Here is a 17,035-nt window from a genome sequence, read left to right on the forward strand (position 1 = left end):
GGACCCCGCCTCCCGGACCCCGGCCCGAACCCGCGACCCCGGCCCCCCATCCGGACCCGTCCGTGCCCTGGAGCCGTGCGCCCTGAGACTCTGGCCCAGCCCCGCCGGAGACTACCAAGGCCCGGACTTCGAGGACCCAGAGCCCCCAGGAGCCCATCTGTTAACCAAAGGCTCAAAGTCCCTAGCTTGACCCCTGACCCTCGCCCCGGAAGTTGGGGTGACTCGGAAGTTCCGGCTCAGTCGCTAGGAGACAGGCCAGCCCGACGCTAGGGGCGGGGCTCTGGGATCCTTGGCGAGTTAGGGGAGGCAGGTGAGGCCGCTGGGGCAGCACGGAGCATCTTGGGCCCCATGAGCACAGAGGACGCCCTCGCCACACACTGGTCCCCCACCACACCAATACCCACACATGTAGGAGACTCCTCCCACAGAGACTTACAAACACCGACGCCCCCACCCTCCGCCCGTGCACACACTGATGCCCACAAATAGCTGGGACCCCAGAGGCACACAGGGATGCTGCACGCTCAGTCCCTTCCGCCGACCCCTCCATTATCCTCCCACACCGACGCCCACACTTATAGGGAACACTGCACACAATGATACGCCCTGTATATGGAACCCCATGTACATGGGACCTTCCCCTATGCATACCGACTCCACAACCACAGGAGCCTTTTCACAAACTCAGAGGCCTACAAGCACATTGAGTCTGACTCGTGCTGATGGCCTATGAACACATGGATGTCCACACATATAGGGGACCTCACACACAAACAGGGCATGCCACATCTACCGGTTCCCCATGCACATTGATTCTGAAAGCACAGGGTAACCTCCCTCATACATACAGGACCTTATGGGTACACACAGGGACACTGCAAGAACTGCCCCCCTATACGGACAGGGGACCCACAATGCCCATCAAGCCCCACATACTGACACACACCCCCATGTTCACATCAATTTGTACACCACCACCCCCAGCTGTACCTAGGTGCTCCAGTCCCCCCAGTTCCCACTCAGGCCCTTGCCTGGGGTCCCTCCCTCCACTTAGGCCCTGCCCTGCACTGAACTGTCTAAGCCAGCTTCCCCCTTCCCCTGCCACTCCTACCCCAAGCACTGTCCCTGCCTGAACCCTTTTTGCCAGTCTTCAGTCACCTTCCTCCTTGTCCCTCTTGCCATGTGATCCTATTTTCTCTGTTTTCAGGGTCATTCCCAGTTTCATTAGTTCCTTCCCCCAACACTCTGTGACACCTCGCTGGTGCCAGTGTGGTGGGAACACAGACATGAGCTCAGACCAGCACCCAAACAATTGTGCTGTTGTAGACAAGGGGCTCTGGGACACCCTGGAGGATCCCGACAGGCTGGAGCAGGCAGAAGAGGCCTCCCAGGGGAAATGAACTTGGGAACTAGCTATGTGGACTAGGGAGAGGGGAGTTGCTTCCAGAGTCTGATAACATCATCTGCCATGGCCAGGACAAGAGTGGGTCTGAGGGTGGGGAGGAGGCAGTGCCTCAGGTGGGCTGGGGGCCAGACTCAGGAGTCAACTTGGTTCCAAGAGCAGTGGAGAGGCATGGAGGCCTCAGCACAGAGGGTTTTGCTCAAGCTTGTGTGTTAGAATAAAGGCTGTCCTGCCAGCAGCCCAGCAACTTGGAGTAGAGAGAAGGGTGCTGGACACCAGGCCCTGGACCCAGCAGGATGGGCTGAGCCTGGAGTGGTGAGGGCAAGCAAGGGGTGGGTAGACAAGCTATGGCCAGATGCTCTTCCCAAGCATCCCCACTCAAACTGTTGGACACACAAGGATAACCAGAAGCAGGTTGGCAGACGGGATGCTGGCAAGGAAATTGTGCTGGGGAGCCCGTGTTCCTGCTGACTGTCCACGGCAGTGTGTCATGTTGTTCCCCACTGCCCCTGCCCTTGGCCAATCTGAGCAGACCCTCACTGGACCTTTCCAACCCATCTCCCAGGAGAATGCACAGTAAGAAGGGGGGGCCCAAAGCTGCAGCCGGGAAATGGCAGACATCACTCCCTGGACCCAAGCCAAGAGCCACTGCTGGTAAGTGCACCCTCTGACTTCTGGGGCACTGCTACCCAAACACTGATTCAAACACTGTGAGACCCTCTATGCAGCCATCCAGGGACACCTCCTCTGAGAAGACCCTTTCCTCCTAGAGTGACCTTCAGGGGATCCCTGAGTTGGGATTGGGTGTGATTGACTGTGGGTTCAGAGCTCAGACATTCATTCCAGACTCTGTTCCTGTGTCTTATACCCCTGGAGTTGGGGGCCTGAGAGCAGTGCTCAGAGGAGCCCAGCTTTAGAGCACATGGAGATGGGAAGGGGGCAGGAGCAAGTGGGAGGGACCTGGGTGGCAGAAAACAGGTTTTGAAACAGATCAGGACTTGGGATCCAAGTTGGGGATTCTCTAAGGATGTGGTCCACTCTGACTCTCTGCTTCATCTGGGCTATCCTGTGCTTCTCTGCCTGCTACTTTGCTCCCAGGTTACCCTCTTCATAGACACTTCCAGGGCAAATAGTGACAGCTCACCTAGGCTTGCTCCTGCTGTGAGTCAGGAAAGGGACCTCCCCCATGCCTACCCTCCTTTATCAGTTATTTTCCTACTCTGAGTTCTATTTATTCTCTGCTCCAGCTGTGAACACCTTTTAGGCTGCAGTTCTAGGGCCCTGCAGCACCCAGGCCTGTACTAGGGTCTGCTTGCTACAAAAGCACCCCACCCTTTTCCCCAGATGCAGCTCCTCTGCTTAGAGTGGGCCTAACCCAAGCCCCTGGACACCAGAGAGCTCCCAGTTTCTCAAGATCTGGCGGGATGGCGGTGACCGCTCCTCCATGCCACGCTGGTGTTAGACCCTAGCTCCCCAAAATAGCCCCAGCCGCGTCTGAGGCCAGCAGCCCTCCCGAAATGAGTATAATGAGCATGGGCACCGCCTGCTGCTTCCGCGATCTCAAGCCCTGAGTACATGCACTCCCAATAAACAGGGGCCAGGCACCAAGCCAGCCAGGGGGCCTGCATTTCTCGGTTCCCTTACCTGCTGTGTACCCAGGCCCTCACCCCACACCTCAGCCCATACCCTACCTGGACAACTCTGGCCCAGCATGCCTGGGTCCGCTGCGGGGATACCTCTGTCCCTGAACAAGCACCTCCCTCAGTGCCCTCTATCCAGCAAGCACTGGGCCAGCCTGGCAGGCTTGCTGTCACTGGGTCTTGCAGTGCCCTGTGTGGTGGCCACCAGCTTCACTTGGCAAAAGTGAAGATGACCCGCTTCCAGCCTGGCCTCCTGGCCCTCCACAGGCATCTGTAGGTCGCTCAAGTGGTCACTGTGCCAACACTGTCTGAGCCCCCTTCCTCCCACTCCGCCCTCCAGGCCTTACCTGGCCTTGGGTCTGCAGTGCCTCGAGGCCCTCGCTCCGGAGCTGCTCGAGGGCCACAGCTAGCTGCAGCCCCTCCATGTGTGCCCAGGCCTGCTCCTCCTGCAGCTGCTGCAGCCACTGCTGCTCCTCCTGCAGCTGCTGCAGCCACAGCTGCTCCTCCCGCCACAGCTGCATCTGCAGCTGGACCTGCCGCTGTCGGTCCTCCAGCAGCAGCTGCTCCTGGGCCAGGCACAGCTGGACCTCATGGAGCCTCAGCAGTTCGGGGCCCAGTACAGGCATGGGACCCCCTGCTCCACAGCCCTCCATGTGCCCAGCAAGGTCCAGCACCAGCTCAGACCCTGGAGCCGCGGCCTGCACTGGCCTTGAGGCTGCCTGTAGCTGCTCTGGCCTGGCCACCCTGGGGTGTCCCTGGCAAGCTGGCTCAATGCTGGTCACGTGCTCAGTAGGGGCCACCTCCACTTTGCCCTGAGGGGCCCCGGCAGCAGGGGGCGGGGGCTCAGTCTCGGGGCCCTGCTGCACAGCTGCCCGCTGGGTCCTGCCTGCCCTCCTGGCTCGGGATTTGCGGGTCCGACCTCGTTTCCCAGACATGGCCCCGGATCCGGCACCTCTTTCACCAGCTGTCTGCTCCCAGGGGGCCTGGTTCATCAACTAGCCGGCCTCAGTCAGGCCAGCTCAAAGGGTGTCCATGGGAGGCCACGGTGGCTGCTTGCTTCCATGCCACGCTCGGCCCTCTGTTCCTGTAGTCCCGGAGTGCCTGCCCTGCCCCTTGGCTGGTGCCCGTAGCGCTGAAGTTTGGGGCCCTGGCTCTGCCTGTGGGCCTCACGGGCTCCACTCGGCAGGGCCGGGCCACGCCAGGGAGTTTATAGGGACTCTTCAGCGTGGTGGCTCACCTGGGCCGAGAAGGCTGACTAACGTGCTGACACAGGGCGCAGAACTTTACGGGCCACAGGCCTTGTTGGCCAGACAGGGAGGGAGACTGAATGAAACTGGAGGAGGCAGCTCTCAGCAGCCAGACTGCCGGCTGCGTACAGCAACTGACATGTCTGGTCCTGCCTGGGCGGGCACCAATGACCCCCACCCCCTGCCCCACCCCAGTTCCCCTTGTCCCTCTCCTTGTCGCGGGAAACTCAAACTGCAGGCCACAGGGCCAGGAGCTGCATCCTGCCATACTGACTACCAGGATCCAGACCCTTCCTGGCTACAGACAACCTCAATCAAGTCACAGAGCCCCCAGCCCCAGTCCACCCCAAGTACTCCCGCAGGCTCAAACCCAGTCAGCATGCTCAGAGGAGCCCCGTAGAGGTTTGAGCTTGCCCGGGGTGTTCTGTGCAGATGAAGGACCTGGCATAGTAGACTCGCAGTAAGGCTGGGCTTGGGCCACTGCGCTTTGGGCTATGGGAGACACTGGGTCTTTCAAAGGCCCAGATAATACTTTGTGGACCCCGAGATGAGGCAGAAAGAAAGAGTCCAACTTGCCCCTGGGGGCGGGATGTCTCTTTATGCCATCCTGGTTGGAGCTCTGACTGCCCTACCCACTGAAACAAGGGCCCGAGGAGCCCTCATCAGGCCTGCCTTTGGGTCCCTAGGGTTGGGGGTGAGGGGTGCAAGGCCAGTCCCAAATGCTGGCTTCCCTGGGCTTCCTGTTGGGAGGGCAGGAGGCAGAGGGCCTCCTCCTCCCTAGCGTTTCCCCAGCCTGGGGCCGCTGACTCACACCCACGCCCAGGGCCCCCATCACAGCCGGCTCTGCCACACTGGCTAGACTGGTTTGCCAGGCCCAGCCCTGCACAGAGTACACCTCCTCCTGCTCAGCCCTTGCTCCAGAGGCCACAGGAGGAGATGGACAACCATCTGTCAGGGGAACACTGAATTGGACACAGAGATGAGGGAGGGCCTGGAGGAGGGAACTGGGGGACAGTGTTGGGGAAGGGGCAGGGTTAGTAAGCAGGACTGCAGGAAAGGCTAGCCAGCGGGGTCTTCCTACTAGAGGCAACATGCCATCCCTGGGTTCACAAGATCTGGGGCTTCAGGACCCATCACAGGTGCATTTTGGCCTACTGGCCTGCACCAGTGCACCCCTGGGGCACCCTGGGGCAGGGTGGTATTTGCTGCTGCAGGACGCTGCCTGGCTACTCATTAAAGTTGTTGCTCTGTTTGCCTCATGAGAAGGCTGCGGGTGGGAGCTTCGTAATGGGCAGGACGCAGCAGCCCTTCTGGTGCCCTATAAATGCCTCTTGAGGTTGATGGGAAGCTGGGAATCTCACACCTCAACAGCACTGACTACCCTCTTCCCCCAGGGAAGCCTGGAGAGAACCGCCAGCCACAGAGGAAGACAGGTCGGCAGACGAAGGAGCCCACGCCCCCAGAGAACCCCGAGGTCCCCGCAGGTGAGAGTCTGCGCGTCCCGCGCCCGTTGGGGGTGCGCGGGCTGGCGGGAAGGGGGCTGCCCTGGACCCGGACACGCTTGGTGTGGGCGCCCGCAGCTGTGTGTGCACATGCATGTGTGCTTGTGCGCGCGCGTGCGCTTGTGTGTGCGGACTCGGCGCAGGCCCGCGGCGAGCTCCTCCCGCTGGCCCTCCCTGCTCTCGCCGCCCACCTTCCAGGGCTTTCGTCCCCGCCTCTCAGGTGCGCGACTTGTCGGGGAGACCCGGTCCCTCCACTCCTCTTGCTCTCGCGGGAGTCGTGGCCGCCTCTTTCTGCCGCGTCTACTGTGTGATGCCCGCCCGCGTGCTTCGCCCTCTGGTGGCAGGAAAGGGAGCCAACCTCAGGCCCTGCGGACAGAAGCGGTTCTCGCGCCTCGGCGTTCCCGCTGTCCGGATGCTGCAGTCCTTCCTCCTGGGCTTCCCCGCGGTCGGCCTCTGTCTGGGGCCTTGTCTTCTCTTCAGTCTGCAGTGGTTCCACTATGGTCTCCGCGGTGCTCCCAGATCTGTATCTTCAGCTCAGACTTTTCTCCTGGCCCACAGTCACCCTCATACACAGCAGCGCCTCCAAACGCAAACTTGTAGCCCCGTTCTCCCCAGGGTCTTGGCTCCTGTGACTGCACTCCAGGACCCCGCGTCTCGCCTCCTTCCTCACAGCTCATTCTTTTCTCACCGCTTCCCTCCCTTCTGCTTCTGCCCTGCTGCCACCAGCTTCTCATTTCATTTTCAGCCTGCTCTCAACTGGCCTGGCGCCTCCCACTTTGCTTCTCTTAGTCTCTCCTCTACGGAGCAGCCAGGGCCTCGTGTCCCACTCAAGTCTTACCCTGATGCATCTCTGCTTAACACCGGGCCATGATGGCCTTACCCTCTACATACAGTCCTAACACCATGTGCCACTCTTGCCCAACCTCCCAGCACCACCAGTCACTCATGTTCCCCCAACACCACCAGTCAGCCTTGCCCCATCAGTCACCATTCTCCACCAGCATCACCAGTCACCCATGCCCCTCCAGCGCTACCAGTCACCCAGGCACCCCAGCACCACCAGTCACCTGTGTGCCACCCCTAGGTACCAGTATTAGAAGCTTGCCCCTTCCTGAAAATAAGCGTGGGTCACTGAAGGTCTGTAAAGTACTGACCAGTTGTTTTATAGAAGCTATATATGCCCTGCATTATGCACAGTAGAAACAGATTCTCTGAAATTTAAGCAGAATGGGATGTATTGGAAATGATATCAGTAGCTGCAGATTTGGGCTTGGAAAAGAGGCAAAAATGAGAGGAAGAAGAAAATATAGACAAGGTCAGGCCCTGGAAAAAGTCTTAGGATGCCCCTTCTATCTCTGAAGGACAGCATCGCTACTGGTCTTTCCACTGTGGCTTCACCTGTGTCTTGTTATTCTCTCCAGCTCCAGATCCCTGGATAGAAGCCAAGAGGCCAAGATCCTGCCCTCAGTGTCAGGGAAAGGCATGGCTGTCCCCCATTTCTCTTGCTATAATGGAATGTGGGCTCCTACTACTTTCTCCAGAACAACTCCTGCCTTACAGCATAGGTGTCCCCAAGCCTTCAGCCGCTGCAGTCTTTTCAAAATCAGCTGCTTTGTGAGATGTGGGACAGAACATGGCCAGTGAGCCCCATGGGTCCTGCTGCATTGCCTCTTTTTGCTACAGAGTGTGTTCCCAGCTCAAAAGCAGTGCTGCCTGAGGTGCCAGGACTGCTTGTGTGGGGACTGGCAGAGCAGATTATACACACCCAGTAGGAGCGTCTATTTCAGCCAGAATAGACAGTGTCTATTCTTCACAGCACGTGTCAAATGAAACTACTCTGCCTCCAGGTGGTAGGCTCAGGGCTGGGCACTTAGAGTTGAGGACATGTGGAGGCACCACCCTGCAGCGGCCATGACCGTGTGGCTCACGTGTCCTCGGAGTGAGTCTTTGTGTCCATTTGCTGACTCAGAGCCTTCTTTGCAGTGGGGACACCTGGTCACCATCACGTGGACACACTATTTTTACACTCTGGGCTATTCCAAGAAGTCCATCCAAAGCGCATCATTCCCCCAGCCTTCTCATCACTGCCATCAACCCTGCTCTCGTTAAGTTTCTGATTTATCCAGCAAAACTATCAGCTAGAGCTTATGAATTGGTAAAGAAGGTTTGTTCAGCATGGACAGTATCTGGTCTAGATCTGTCTAGAAAAGAGGGGCTTATGTTGTTGATGTACCCACTATCCCTGCTTCTATGGCCATTCTGCTCCCAGGCCTGCTGCCTGCCATCCACAGTACAGTCATAATGTCCACCTGGTTGTACATGCCCCCTCTGCAGTGGACTCTCTCAGCATATAAAGTCCGTAGCACACCTATATGAAGACAATTTTGAAAGACAAAAAACAGCTTCAATCTGGAGGGACTCCACCTCCCCCTACTTCCCTCCTAGACTGCCTCTGTAAAGTCTCAGGGCCAGTGAGTAGTTCTGAGGGTCACAGGAATTGTTTTATAGACAGCATCTATTGTAAAACCTAAGAATGGTATCTGAGATCTTTTCCAGACTTTGTGCTCTAGCAGGCCGAACTCCTACCCAGGCCCAGAGCAGCAGGAAGTCCTCTACCAGTCACAGGACCCCAGAAAGAAGTCTCAACACACACTTCCCCCACCTCCTCGAGCCTCTATCCCTCTTCCAGCCAAGTTCCCTTTAAAAACCTTATCCAGCCAGGCACAGTGGTTCAAGCCTGTAATCCCAACACTTTGGGAAGCTGAGGTGAGTGGATTGCCTGAGCCTGTGGGTTCAAGACCAGCCCAGGCAACTTGGTGAAACCTCGTCTCTACAATCAATAAAAAATTAGTCGGGCATGGTAGCATGTGCCTATAGTTCTAGCTACTTGAAAGACTGAGGCAGAAGGATCACCTGAGCCCAGCAGGTTGATGCTAGGATGGCCAAGAGTGAGACACTGCACTCCAGCCTGGCAACAGAGTGAGACTCCAACTCAAAAAATAATAAAATAAAATAAACAAACCTTATCCTCTGAATCTTCAGGGAGCTGGATTTGAAAGATTTCTCCAGCCCTCCTCGCTCAGGTACTTTGCGATATTAAACTCTCCACTGTAAAAAAAAAGAAAACAATTGTCATATGAATTCAAAGATCCACATATTTGAACAAAGAAAAACTGTGAATGCATAGATGAAAATATAGTAGTCATTTTATCATCTATTTCTCTACTTGCCCCTCTGTATATCAAGAAATCTCAAAATGGTTAGCATTGAAACAATGTGTTATTAACAGAGGAATTTACTTTTTTTCCAATGGACTAGAAAAGACTCAGAGACTCATATATGCAAGAGATTGATTTTATTTCCAATCAGTAAACCAGGGAATGTCACCATAAGGTGCAGAGCCAACCCCACAAACTTGATGTCTTTCAGCCCTCACAGGCCCATCCCCAAACCTTTTCCAGATTTCCATGTCACCAGTGTCTCAGGCTTGTCCATTTCAGAACCCTGATGAGCCAGCCCAGCCCTTCATCAGTGCCTAGAGTCACTTATACACTGTGCTCAGGCAACCCCTCCCACCCACAGGAAGTGGATGACCGGGTGCTCATGGGGTGCCATCTCTCACTGTAGCCCCTCAGGACCTTCCCACACGGAGGCTGCAGTGTGTGGTGGTCAAGGTAGAGTTGGTGCTCACGTGTCGACTCATTCTGTACCAAGTCCAAGCCTTTCCTCTGTATCCACGCCCCTCCCCGGAGGCTTCCGTGCTACAAAAGACAGTGGATATCTGGGCCATAGAATTCATACCATCTGGGCCAGACCCTGCATGCATCTTTTCTGCTGTGCAGTAGACTGCTGCTGTGCTGCCTGATCCCATGAGTCTGTGGAGCTGTGGGAACTGAGGTCAGAATGGGTGCCTCCAGTGGTGTGTTCCTCACAGGGCCCAACAGCATGCCAGGAGCTGTTTTCCAAATGAAGAATAGTTTTCTACCATGAAAGGCATTGCCTTGCTCCAGAACCTCAGAGGTCTGTGCTGTGATGCTCCCACGGGAGACGTCCCCACAGCACCCTGCTCCCCTATAGACACTTTGAGCACACTGGAAGCTTACACTTTGGCCAGTACTTCTGGGCCCCACTGCGAACTGTGAGCCTCTGCACAACTCCCATAGTCAATAGGTGAAACAGTATCTCCAAATATAGTATGTGCTGCCTCTGAGGTCCTAAGAGGCCTACCAAACACTGGGTTCTTCTTGCTAGACAGAGGCACAGGTGCAACAATCTATCTTTTGCCTTAGGATGTCCTAGAATGGCCCAGATCTGTGGACCCTAAAAACAAACAAACAAACAAACAAAAAAACTTCAAGTGCTTTCATCCCAAACCCTCAGAACAACCTCCGCCAGTGAGATGTCAAGATGATCAAGGTCCCTGTGTTAGTTTCCCCTCACCGCTGTAACAGCTGTTACAAACTGTGTCTTAAAACAATGCAAATTTATTATCTAACAGGTTTGCAGGTTAGCAGCCTGACACAGGCCTCACTGGGCTAAAATCAAGGTGGCAACAAAACTGTTTCTTTCTGGAGGTGACAGAAGAGAATCTGTTTCTTTGCCCTTTTTCAGCTTCTAGCAACCCCAACGTTCCTTGGCTCATGGGGTCCTTCCTCCCTTCAAAGACAGCACTCTGAAATTCTTCCCTCTGATTCTCCATTTCGGCCTCCTTCTTCTCCTTTTTTCTTATTTGGGGGGGTATTTTATTTTTTAAGGCATGGGGTCTTGCTGGAGTGAATGCTCATTGCTGGAGCAATGCCAGCAGGAATATCAAGAATACAGGAAAGAGTAATCCCTTCTCCCTCCTCTTGCCTCCTAGTCTTGTTTTGTTTTGTATTTTTTTGAGTTGGAGTCTCACTCTGTTCCCAGACTGGAGTGCAGTGGCCGCTCTCGCCCACCGCAGCCTCGACCTGCTGGGCCCCGGCAATCCTTCCGTCTCAGCCTTCCAAGTAGCTGGAACTACAGGCACGCGCTACCACGCCCGGCTAATTTTTTTATTTATTGTAGAGATGAGGTCTCACCAAGTTGCCCAGGTGGGTTGCGAACCCACAAGCTCAGGCAATCCACTCACCTCAGCCTCCCACAGGCGCAGGATTACAGGCTGAGCCACCGAGCCTGGCTCCTAGTCTTGTTTTTATGTCTCCTGATGGCATGCTAAAACAGGAAGCCAGCTGATAAAGGAAAAATGCAATTTACAGAGCCTAGACCCAGCATTACAAAGCAAAATAAAGAGGGATGGGTTTGGGACTGAGAGATAACAGCTTGATGACTGATACAGGCCACCTCTTTGGCTACCTGGCATCCACATATGTCCTTCTACACATATCTGAACTTTCATACAATATCTTTATGGCTCTGCCTAACAAAATGCAACTGTCTTTTGTGTGAATGAAGATGTTCTCATTGTTTCTCAAAAAAATGAAAGCAAAGTTCCAGTCATCGCTACATTTCTGGGTGATAATTGTACCTCAAATTTATTCATGCTCCACTGTAATTTAAATACTAAATTGTAAACTTTTCATTAGCTTCCCTCCCCCAGGTTTTATTGTGATTAAATACATATAACAAAAGTGTACTATCTTAACTTTTTTTTTTGAGTCAGAGTTTGACTCTGTCAAGACTCTGTACTTGCCCTGTCTGGAGTGCAACTGTAAGAAATAAAATGGTGATTCATTTTCAAAATGGCAGTTGGTTACTTCACTTCCTGGTGCTTTCTCCTTTCTTAGTAGGCTTTCTTTCTTGGTAAGCTTCCTTTGGTGGGTGTTGAGACCCAATCAAAATTCAGAAACATGTATTTTACCTTATTTGTGTAGAAACTGCTTGTGTTTCACCTTATTTGTACAAAATTTTTGCTTAGGTGACATCTGGGAAAGTGATGTAACCTCTGAACTACTCAACCAATAGGGAACCAGGGGAGGTACTTGCACTTTACAGGCATAAATATTCTGGTTGTGACTGCCTCAGTGTGCCTGCTCACCTAAGAGGTACCCGTTCTTGTAAGAATGAGATTAAGAGTGCTGCTTCTTGGTGACTCAGTCTGTAATCCCGCGCCTTGGGAGGCTGAGGTGAGTGGATTGCCTGAGCCCGCGGGTTCGAGACCCGCCTGGGCAACTTGGTGAGCCCTCATCTCTGCAATAAATCAAAAATTAGCCGGGTGTGGTAGTGCGCGCCTGTAATTCTGGCTACTCGGAAGGCTGAGGCAGAAGGATTGCCGGAGCCCAGCAGGTCGAGACTGCAGTGGCCGGGAGTGGCCACTGCACTCCAGTCTGGGCGACAGAGCGAGACTCCAACTCAAAAAAAAAAAAAAAGAGTGCTGCTTCACTCTCCTGATCTCTGAATCTCCGTGTTGTGCTCCTCAGTTAAGTAATAATTTTGTACAAATAAGGTAAAATACAAGCAGTTTCTACACAAATTAGGTAACATACATGTTTCTGAATTCTGACTGGGTCTCAATGCCCACCAAAGGAAGCCTGCCAAAAGAGAAAACCCACTAAGAAAGGAGGAAGAACCAGGAAGTGAAGTAACCAATTGCCATTTTGAAAATGAATAACAATTTTGTTTCTTGGCATGCTCACAGCCACTGCAACCTGGACCTCCTGGGCTCAGGTGATCCTTTCACCTCAGCCTGCCAAGTAGCTGGAACTATAGGCATACACCACATCCCGCTAATTTTTTTTTGTTTGTTGTAGAGACAAAGTCTCACCAAGTTGCCCAGGCTGGTCTCAAACCCAGGTAATCCTCTCGCCTCCACCTCCCAAAGTACTGGGATTATAGGTATGAGCCAGTGTACCCCTCAGCTTAACCATTTTTAAGAGTACAGTTCAGGCTGGGTATGGTGGCTTACACTCTAGGAGGTCAAGGCTGCAGTGAGCTGTGATCATGCCATTGCGTTCCAGCAGTCTGGGCAACAGAGTGAGACACTAACTAAACAAAGAAACAAAAAAATAGTACAGTTCAGAGAAGTTAAATACATTCATAATGTATTTATCTCCATAATTCTTTCATCATCTATCTGCATAACTCTTTTCATCTTGCAAAACTGAAATGGGTAATGTTTCCCCATTAAACAACACTCCCTATTCTCCCCTCCCTACTGTATCTCCTGGCAACCACCATTCTAATTTCTGTCTCTATGATTTTGACTACTCTATCTCATATAAATGGAATCATACAGTACTTGTCTTTTTGTGACTGACTTATTTAACTTAGCATGATTCCTCAAGGTCCATCCATGTTGTGTCAGAATGTCCCTCCCTGTTAAGGCTGAGTAATATTCCATTATATGGATATACCACATTTTAAAAATTAATCTATTGATGAACACTTGGATTGCTTCCATGTTTTAGCTATTGTTGAATAATGCTGCTATGAACATAGGTGTACAAATATCTCTTCAAGACCCTGCTTTTAATTCTTTTGAGTATATTCCCAGAAGTGGAATTGCTGGACCATATGGTAATTCTATTTTTAATTTTTTTCAGGAATATGCACTGTTTTCCACAGTGGCTGTACCATTTTACATTTCTAACAGGGCTCCAATTTCTCTACATCCTTACTGACATTTGTTATTTTCCTCTTTTTTTTTTTTAATAGTAGCTATCCTAATGGATGTGAAATGATATCTCATCATAGTTTTGATTTGCATTTCCCTAATGATTAGTGGTGTTGAGTCATCTTTTTATGTGCTTTTTGGCCATTTGTACGTCTTCTTTGGAGAAATGTGTGTTCAAGTCCTTAACTCATTTTTTAATTGGATTGTTTATTGTTGACTTTTAGTATGCTGTATGTATTCTAGGTATTAATACTTTATCAGATATATGATTTGCAAATATTTTCTCCCATTCTGTGAATTGCCTTTTTACACTGTTGATAGTGTCTTTTATACACAAAATTTTAAAAATTTTGATGAAATCCAATGTCTATTTTTTCTAAATTGCCTGTGCCTTTGTTATAATATTCATGAAATTGTTGCCAAATGCAATGTCATGAAGCTTGTGCCTTATGCTTTCTGTTAAAAGTTATAGTTTCAGATCTGACATTTAGGACTTTGAGTTAATTTTTATGTATGGTGTTAAGATAATGGTCCAACTTTATTCTTTTGCATGAAAATATCCAGTTTTACCAGCATTTGTTTAAAAAAAAACAACTGTCCTCCTTTGCCATTGCCTTGCTAAAATATGGTTGGCCATGTGCTCTTTGAGCTATGGCCAAGTTATGTTTTCTTAAGCTTTGGCCCCCTCCCCTTCCTTGGGGAGTTGAATCACCTTTTTTGCTCTCTCTCTAATTTTCTAATCTAAAAAAACCTTACCCTTTTCCCATTTAATGGTCTTGGGGAATTTGATCCCTATCAAAAATCATTTTATCACATATATGAAGGTTTATTTTGGGGCTCTCTATTCTGTTCCATTGGTCTGTATGTCTGCTTTATGCCAGTACCATACAATTTTGATTACTGTAGCTTTGTAGTAAGTTTTGAAATCAAGAAGTGTGAATCCTCCAACTTTGTTCTTCTTTTTTTAAGATTGTTTTGGCTATTCAAGATCCCTTTATATTCCACATGAATTTCAAGATAGACTTTTAGAAATGTCTGCAAATAACATTATTGGGATTTTGATAGAGATTGCATTGAATCAGTAGATCACTTTGGGTAGTATTGACATCTTAACAATAGTAAGTCTTCCAATTCATGAATTGTTTTCATTTATTTATGTCTTCTTTAATTTATTTTAGCAATGTTTTAGAGTTTTCATTTCACAAGTCTTTCACTTCATTAGTTAATTTCTAAGATTCTTCTTGATGCTATCATAAACAGAATTGTTTTTATATAGTAATTTCTTTTTCAGATTATTCATTGTTGGTGCATACAAATACAACTGATGTTTGAGTGTTGACATTATATCATGTCACTTTGCTGGATTTATTTATTACTTCTAACAGTTTTTTTGGTGGAATCTTTTGGGTTTCTACATATAAAATTGTATTATCTGCAAACAGATAATTTTACTTCTTCCTTTCTAATTTGGATGCCTTTGGTTTCTTTTTTTTTTTTTCTTTTTTAGCCTAATTGCTCTGACTATAACTTCTAGTAGTATGTTGAATAGAATTGTGAAAATGGGCATTTTTTGCTTTGTTCCTGATCTTAGAGGAAAAGCTTTCAGTCTTTCACCATTAAGGATGATGTCTGCTGTGGATTTTTCATAAATGTCCTTTATCTGACAGCAGTCTCTAATCTTTTTGGTATCAGGAACTGGTTTTGTGAAAGACAATTTTTCCATGGAACAGGCGGTGGGGGAGATGGTTTTGGGATGATTCAAGTGCATAGCATTTGTTGTGCACTTTATTTTTATTATTACATTGTAACATATAATGAAATAATGTCTGCTGTGGATTTTTCATAAATGCACTTTATCTGACAACAGTCTCTAATCTTTTTGGTATCAGGAACTGGTTTTGTGAAAGACAATTTTTCCATGGAACAGGCGGTGGGGGAGATGGTTTTGATGATTCAAGTGCATAGCATTTGTTGTGCACTTTATTTTTATTATTACATTGTAACATATAATGAAATAATTATACAACTCACCATTTAAAAAAAATAGGCATGGACAGAAGTGATAAATAAAATAATGGGTGGGCCACATGCAGACTAAAGTGTCAGCTTCTGACTTAAAGCCAGTTGCAGCTATACAATTGAAGTACATCAACTCACTTGCCACTTACTGATAGGGTTTTGATATGAGTCTGCAAGCAACTGATTTATTATGGTCTTTGTGCAGTCAAACCTCACTGCTAATGGTAATCTGTATCTGCAGCCACTCCCCAGCACTAGCATCACCACTTCAGCTCCACCCCAGATCATCAGGCATTTGATTCTCAAAAGGAGTGCACAACCTAGGCCCCTTGCATGCACAGTTCACAGTAGGTTCAAGCTCCTGTGAGAATCTATGCTGCTGCTGATCTGACAGAAGGTGGGGTTCAAGTGGCAATGTGAGCAATGGGGAGTGGCTGTAAATACAGATGAAACTGCTCTCTATCTCAGTTACCTGCCTGCCACTCACCTCCTGCTGAGTGGCCTGATTCCTAACAGGCCACCAAGTATGGTCCATGGCCTCTAGGGTTGGAGACCCCTGCTTTATCAAGTTAAGGAAGTTTTCTTCAATTTCCAGTTTGGGCCAGGTGTGGTGGTCATGCCTGTAATACTAGCACTTTGGTTTTTTATTTTTTATTTTTTTGAGCTGGAGTCTTACTCCATTGCTCAAGCTGGAGTGCAGTGGCATGCTCGCGGCTACTCCAGCATCGACCTGCTGGGCTCTTGCGATCCTTCTGCCTCAGCCTTCCAAGTAGCCAAAACCACAGGTGCTCACTACCATGCCCTGCTATTTTTTATTTATTTATGTATTGTAGAGACACGGTCTTGCCAACTTGCCTGGGCTGGTCTCAAACCTGCAGCTCAGGCAATTCACTCGCCTTGGCCTCCCAAAGTGCTGGGATTACAGGCTGAGCCACCATGCCTAGTCAATCTCAGCACTTTGGGAGGCAGAGGTGAGAGGATTGCCTGGGTCCATGGGTTTGAGACCAGCCTGGGCAACTTGGTGAGACCTCATCTCTACAACAAATCAAAAAATTTGCTGAGCGTGGTGGTGAACACCTACAGTTCAGCTAGTTGGAAGCTGAAGTGAAAGCCTGAGCCCAGCAGGTCGAGGCTACAGTGTTTGTGAACATGCTACTGCATTCCAGCCTGGATGAGAGTAAGACTCCAACTAAAAAAAAATTTTCTAGCTTGTTGAATGTTCTTATCATGAAACAATGTTGAATTCTGTCAAATGCTTTTTTATGCATTCATTAAGATAATCAGGTAGTATTTTTCCATTTTGTTAATGTAATATATTATATTGGTGAATTTTCATATGTTGAGTCATCCTCGTATTCCAGGAATAAATCTCACTTGGCCATAGTATATAATCCCTTCAATATGATGCTGAATTCTGTTTGGTAGTATTTTGTTGAGAATTTTTGCATCAATGTTCATATGAGAAATTGGTCTACAGTTTTCTTTACTTGTGTTATCTTTGTGTGGCTTTGGTATCAGGGTAATGCACAGAATTAATTAGGAATGATTCCCTTCTCTTTAATATTTTGGACACATTCATAGACACCTGAGTTGCTTTCATGTTTTAGCTATTATGAATAGTGCTGCTATGAATA

Source organism: Carlito syrichta, unplaced genomic scaffold (genome assembly GCF_000164805.1).
Source record: "Carlito syrichta isolate Samal-C Ts95f unplaced genomic scaffold, Tarsius_syrichta-2.0.1 Scaffold302450, whole genome shotgun sequence".
NCBI classification, from domain to species: domain Eukaryota; kingdom Metazoa; phylum Chordata; class Mammalia; order Primates; family Tarsiidae; genus Carlito; species Carlito syrichta.